Source organism: Amblyomma maculatum, chromosome 3 (genome assembly GCF_055883805.1).
Source record: "Amblyomma maculatum isolate TAMU_Amacu chromosome 3, ASM5588380v1, whole genome shotgun sequence".
NCBI classification, from domain to species: domain Eukaryota; kingdom Metazoa; phylum Arthropoda; class Arachnida; order Ixodida; family Ixodidae; genus Amblyomma; species Amblyomma maculatum.
This window is the reverse complement of record NC_139346.1, coordinates 147,411,556-147,418,597: the sequence shown is the minus strand read 5'-3', so window position 1 is coordinate 147,418,597 and position 7,042 is coordinate 147,411,556. Positions and strand designations below refer to the sequence as shown.

The following is a 7,042-nucleotide window of genomic DNA, read 5'->3' as shown; positions in this document are numbered from 1 at the left end:
CCTAATCTCACTGTCCTCCAACACAATTCAGACCCAATTTTCCTCGAACATGTCTTCATAGAAATATTATCTCTACCCTCACGCAAAAGTCGCGCTAGTCTGTTAATAAGTAACGTCTACAGCCCTCCCCGAGCCCATAAGGATATTTCGGTCCGCTTTTCCTCAAAGCCCAGCAGCTGGGGCCGGGGCAACACCTACCTCCTCATCATCGGAGACTTCAACGCGCATCACCGCGCTTGAGGCTACCACTACGACTCGGCTAAAGGCCGACACCTGTGGAATGACTGGCATACGCACCAGCTGACCCTTATCTGAACGTGTCCTATCCCACGACACACAGTACGGACCTACACCGCAATAAAATGCCGGATCTTGCCTTTATGACCCCCGCAGTTAAAGCGACTTGGTGTCACACTCACGAAAATTTCGGGAATGACCCCTTCGTGCTCGAAATCGTGATACACGAGCCTACCAGGCAATGTACGCGGCTGGCCGAGGTGACTGACTAGAGCTCCTTTCGAACGCACAGGAAACAGCAGGACAACCGCCCTCTATTACTGAGTTCAAGGCGTGGACAACCGAAATTCTCAAACAAGTGACCGACGCCACATGAACCGTCGAGTTAGAGGACATAGTCCCACACTACGACCGCTAATACGCCCGTCTGTGAGAGCACAAGAAGTCACTCGAACCTCTACTCGCCACTCGGAAATGGGACAGCGATATCCGACGTATACTGGCGCGAGCACACACGAATATCGAGTACTATGCATTCGAACTTACTCGACAGAACTGGAAAATTTGTGACCAGATGAACAAGACTTCAAATGCTCGTAACACATTGAACGTCCTTTGACATTTACTCGACCCAGCTGGAGGCAAACTCCAAACACGTCAACAGCTAGAGCGAATCTTCCACCAGTATCTTGGCATGCCAAACGGGCTCAAACAAGAACTTATATATACTTACATCCGCCCCGAACCAACAGCCAACCTCCCCTTCTATCAGGGCGTGGACAATCTCAGCCTGTACGCTCCAATCACTTTTGCGGAGGTCCGAGCAGAACTCAATCGCCTCAAGACAACTTCCGCGGCCGTCCCCGACCGCATTTCAAATAACATGCTCAGGAATCTAGACGACGTATCCATTCATGCTCTTACCGACTATATTCAAGAATGTTGGGCCAGCAGTACCATCCCTCAGGAGTGGAAATACGCCAAACTAGTGCGCATCCACAAGCCAGGCAAACCACCAACCTTGGCCAGCCTCCGTTCCATCTCTCTAACGTCCTGCGTTGGGAAGCTAATTGAACAGGTTATCAAGACCAGACTCATACGATACCTCGAAGACAACCGTCTTCTACCAGACGGAATGTTTGGCTTTCGCCTTCATTTAGCGGCCCCGGACATTATGATTTATTTCCATCTTCAGGCAGTCATGAGACGTACACTAGACACGAAAGTCATCATCGGCCTCGATGTTGCCAAGGCATTCGACAACGTCCTCCACGAAGCGACTCTACAACTTCGTCGGACATCGCATGTATGCGTACATCTGAGACTTCCTCACTGACTGCACAGTGCAACTTAAAGCCGGCACGGGAGATCCTTCCATCATCTCGCCGCGAAACGATGGCACGCCGCAAGGCTCTGTGCTTTCGCCGATGCTTTTTAACGTTACACTGATAGGCCTGCTCAAGCTGCTGGCCGACATATTTTACCTGCAGCACAGCATTTATGCTGACTACCTCACACTTTGGATCACGCGCGGCAATGACGGCTAGGTTGAAGAGACTCTACAGACCGCCATCGAACGGACTGGAGATTATCTCAGCACAGCTGGCTTCACCTGCTCTGCGACAAAGCCAGAGTATATCCTGGTCCCGTCCCCGGGACGACGCCCTCCTAAGATACTTCCTGACATCTACCTCCAGGTGCAAGGAAACACTATACGTAGCACAGATCACATTAGGATCTTGGGATTACACCTACAGGCCAACGGCAGCAACAACATCATGCTCCAGCGCATCGACCAGTCGGTTATACAGATGGACGCTTCCTTAAGCGAGTCTCCAACAAGCATCGTGGCATGCGAAAATCCAACCTCCTGCGCCTAGTTCAAGCTTTCATCTGCTCTCGCATCATCTGCTCTGCACCCTACCTACGTCTCACTCATGCCGAAAGCGAACGGCTAGAGAAGCCCCTTAGAATAGCGTACAAGACGGCCCTGGGTCTTCCCATGTCCACAGCTACCCATAAGCTCATGGCTCTCGGGATCTCCAATACCGTGACCGAACTGGTCGAGGCAACCCTCACCGCCCAATATGAGCGGCTCTCGCTCACACACGCTGTCCGAGCGGTACTGCAGCAAGTTGGGAGCTCCCCGCCGCGTGCGGCCCTAAGTTATGCTGAACTTACCTCGGAATATCACCTAAATCTTCGCATTTCTCCCATTCCCAAATGGATGCATTCGGAACACCACGCCGAGAGACGGGCTGACCGGGCACGTCAATTCGAGAAACGCTTCAGTGGACGTGCGGATGTCACGCATACGGACGCCTCTTATCATTCCTCGAAGCCAGCGATGGTGGCGGAAGCTCTCGCCCCTCACAGCAGCTGGTACACAGCCTGCAGCATTCGTAATGCAGAAGCAGTCACCGCAGCTGAGGAGGTTGGCATTGCGCTAGCGCTAGCCGACCCTAATACCAAAGTCGCCATCAGTGATTCCCAAGAGGCTGTCTGCAACTACGATGCTGGCCGTATATCTTGCCAGCCGTTACACATTCTACGTTCTACAGCACCCTCTTCCAAATCGCGCTTACTTCTTTGGGCTCCAGTCCACGAGTTGCTCAGCGGAAACGTCCAGACACACACTCGCTCGAGATCTCAGCTGCCGAGCCGAGAGTATGATCAGCTACCCTTCTTCCCCTGACACTAATATCTCAAGCGCTTCTCTACTCACCCCTTACACGTATATACTCCAGCCCTGCCGACTCCAAAGATGCACATATCCTCCCGCCCACCGCGATCTAACAAGACGCGAGGCCGTCCAATGGCTAAACTATAAACCGGCAGCTTCGCTCACCCCCTCTTATACAGCAAGATCTTTCCGCAACAGATAGCCCCGATGTGCAAACACTGCTCAACTCCTGCCACTCTCATACACATGGCATGGACTTGTACACACTACACCCTAGACAACTCAAACACTCCACAGACGTGAGAGTCTCTCCTGCGTACATCCGAGCCAGCAGACTAACGCCGGTTTATCCAGCGCGCGGTGGAAGCCGCGACATCCGAAGGGATCCCCGCCGACCTACTCTAAGCCAGCGCAACCGGTCCTTTGACTAGTCCCTGTTTTTGGACGCAATAAAAGAGTTCACCACCACCATCGCGGACGACCCTTACCGACGCGTAGTACCACGGGTCTGGAAATGATTTCGCTTTAATAAAAGCAGCGAAGAACATGTTTCTCTACCTAATATAAAAGCGACCGGCGGCTTTGTTTAGGCTGTAGATGTCTCTTATAACATATGCAAATGTGTAAATGCTCAAATTAGAAAAGGGTGTGCACGTGAAAAAGACCTTTTTTTTTGGCCTTTAGAATAGGTCTAGCCCCAAAAATTGCTAATGCAGCTAAACTGCAACAGGAACATTCACTTGGTATCCTAGGCAAAGGTTCTTTAGCCAATAATTGATTTCAGTCGCTGTATTATATCCGGAATTAACTTTTTGATTGTTCATTCTGCGCAGTTTTAGTCAAAGCCGTCAGGTTTCGCTAGTGCCACCTCCCCTGTGTCCAATGCTTGTGTGCTGTAAAAGGTGTTATTCTCATGCAACTTTTTAAATTGCGAATTGTGAAGGATGTACGATTGGTGTGCAAACACAACATCGGAACACAGTTAATTCAAAATTACAACTGAGAAATATTTCATAAATTTGTAACCGGTGACGCTTCAAAGTATGTTCGCGAATATAATTCAGACAAAATAGGGCAGGCATTGTGAAAAGGATCTCTAATATCCCCCAGCCACTCCGAACGGTCAATTTTATATGATAATTGCGTTGAGAGCTGGCTATCAAAATCGAAATGACCTTTGTTATTGCTTCCATTAGATTACATAAGGTCCTTGAGCACACCTATACTTTAACGATTATGTTAGCCACGGAATATTTTTTTATATTAGCATTTCAGCAAGTAGTGAAAACGTTTCACCGCGGGCTTCCATAGTGCACATTAGGCATGTTTGTCGACGCCTTTATCAACCGCTTTCTGTTACGCACAATACATCGAAATCTGGGCCCATCGACGTCGTCAGGCTCCCGTGAGTTTTTAGAATCTACGTTTAGTGAGTACAACCCAACTGGCTGGTGGGTCATAGAGAAACATACTTACGTAAAAAGCGGACACTCGAGCCTTTTCGCGGACGAGCAAGTAAGGGTCTGACCACCCGCGAGGCGGCGTAGCAATGTTCGCTTCCACTCCACCTCAAAGGTAGATAGCTTATTATACGCACACCGTCTTGCATCAAAGCGTATGCTTTCCTTGCTCTTTCCATATAAACGTTGATGCTGAGCCGGTCATGTGCCGCCAGTTACGCCCACCTCACTGTGCTTTTCAATGCATCACCTCGTTTGGCCGGTAAACTGTTTCCTTTTGTCTACAGAAATAATTTTGCTCTTTTTTGAGCTAAGAACGCTTTTAGGTAGTTTGTTGCGCAACTTGAACGAATTTTGCACGTGTAATATAGAATACCCTACCGAAAAAAAACCTACGAGTCACAATAACCTCATACAGATTTCTCATATTAAACTCATACAAATCTTATACAATCTCGTATATTTTTCATACGCTGAATGATATTTGTATGAGATATGAGATTAGTATGAGTTCAGTATGAGAAATCTGTATGAGGTTATTGTGACTCAGGGTTTTTTTGCTAGGGTAGGAGCCGTGAAACACTTTTAGTGTGCAGTTACTATATGTTTTTGAGTCATGTTTTTCTGGAGAACATGTGCATTCCTTCGATTGCGTATTTTTCTAAGACAGCTTTAAGACAAATAATTTTTCGGTGGCTCCGATGTATCTTAACGCAAACTGTTATTCGGCAGTACAAGAGCTGCGTGTTGCGCATTTGGGATCGTTTTGTGAATGGTGTTTACTTCACTGTTTCAAAAATGCATGGGCTTTTGCCGCTTCGTAAGCACTATTTTTACATGCCGAATTCCTTGTCATGGCTACAGCATTCACGTTGGGGTCTAAAAAGCGCTGCTGCCTGTTCGGGCCTGCATTTTGACGACATATACCACTATTAGTCGCTAACAGTGGATTTGCTGTAATACCTTTGCCATACGGGCAGAGGGCAATTTTGTCCGCGATCATGAGTATAAGCATAGCATTGGGTTACTATTATGTATTCAGTGTGGTGTGTTTCTGAACAGCCTACTGATCAAGGCTGATTTATAGAAATTCCGCGCGGGCTGTGCCTGCATTTTTTCCTCCTTGCTTGAATCTACCAGCTCACAACTCCTTTTCTGTTGTTCTCACGGGTGATGTTTTACAGGAAAAACACACAGCCGGTATGCGAAATTTCTTCGTGACTGTTCCGCGTGCTTCACCATACCTTCATTCTTGTTGCTCTTTGTAATATGATGTATTGTATAAAGTGTGTGATCCAGTAGTCTTTATGTGCCATTGAATATGTAAACAAGAAATTAAACTTTTTTGTATGGAACCACTGCCTCCTTGTGTGCCACTGAGAAAAGTGGCTCAATACCGCCAAAAAATTACAATAACAACAGCTCTGATCGCATTATTCTACCCTGCATGAAATAAGTCAGCCACGCTTATTTTCTGCGAGAACCTTGCCGGAGTTTCCAGTAAAGAGGTTGCGATCCGCGACTTTAATATGTCTGTATGCATGGCATCGTTAAAGCAATTGCGCGCAACTCTAGACGATGCAGTTAAATATTTGAACAGCTGAAGGTAAGTCAGAATTGAAAGCATTTCTATCGAAAGCGAAATCGAAACAGAGCAAATCACGTGCCGAAAATCTCGGAGGACGAAATTAGTGGTCTGACCAGCCGCTTGGGGCGCTGGCACTGCTCGGCCGCAGTGCCAGCGCCGAAGAAGGTATCGGTTATGAGATAATAGAGTTTCTACAGGAAATATACCGGGATAACAAAGTAGAAATTACGTGGGAAGGGATAAGAAGTACGGAGGGTGTCAAAGTATGCAAAGGATTAAGACAAGGCTGTCCTCTATCACCGGTGCTGTTCAAGCTTTATATGATAAACCTTGAACGCAGGATACAAGACAGTAACCTAGGTTTTAACCTGTCATATAGATTAGGTGAAAAGGCGGTAGAGCAGCGCCTTCCCGGTTTGATGTATGCAGACGATATTGTGCTGCTAGCTGAGAGTCTGGAAGAATTGCAAACTCTAGTTAAGTATTGCGGAGACGAAGGGGACGCTCTAGGCTTCAGTTTCAGCGCAGTTAAGTCGGGTCTGATTATTTTCAACGGCTCAACTGATCAGGGTCTTAAAATACAAGGCCTTGAAGTACCTAGAGTAGCAGAACATAAATATCTGGGGGTATGGGTAAACGAAGGATTGGCATACATTGGAAAGCATGAGCAATCACTTAGGGCAAATGGCGAAGGAATGCCGGGATAATGAAGCATAAGGCATTGTGGGGATACAATAGGTATGAGGTTTTGAGGGGTATTTGGAAAGGAATTATGGTGCCCGGACTTACTTTCGGAAATGCGGTTTTGTGCCTAAAATCAGAGGTACAGTCGACGTTAGAAACAAATCAGAGATCCGTTGGACGATTAGCACTAGGTGCCCACGGCAAAACTACAAATGAGGCGGTACAGGGAGATATGGGCTGGGCATCTTTCGAAGTGCGGGAAGCTCAGAGTAAAATATTATATGAGGAACGCCTGAGGAAATTGGACAGTAACAGATGGGCAGCTAAAGTATTTAAATACCTGTACCTAAAAAGCGTTGACTCGCAATGGAGGAAAAGAACTAGGAAACT

The 7,042-nt window shown here is 47.4% G+C and overlaps 1 pseudogene; it reads left to right on the top strand.

Moving 5' to 3' along the window:
- The first annotated feature begins 1,120 nt into the window (after nucleotides 1-1,120).
- On the top strand, nucleotides 1,121-3,325 carry LOC146196343 (uncharacterized; annotated as a pseudogene).
- The last annotated feature ends 3,717 nt before the right edge of the window (nucleotides 3,326-7,042 follow it).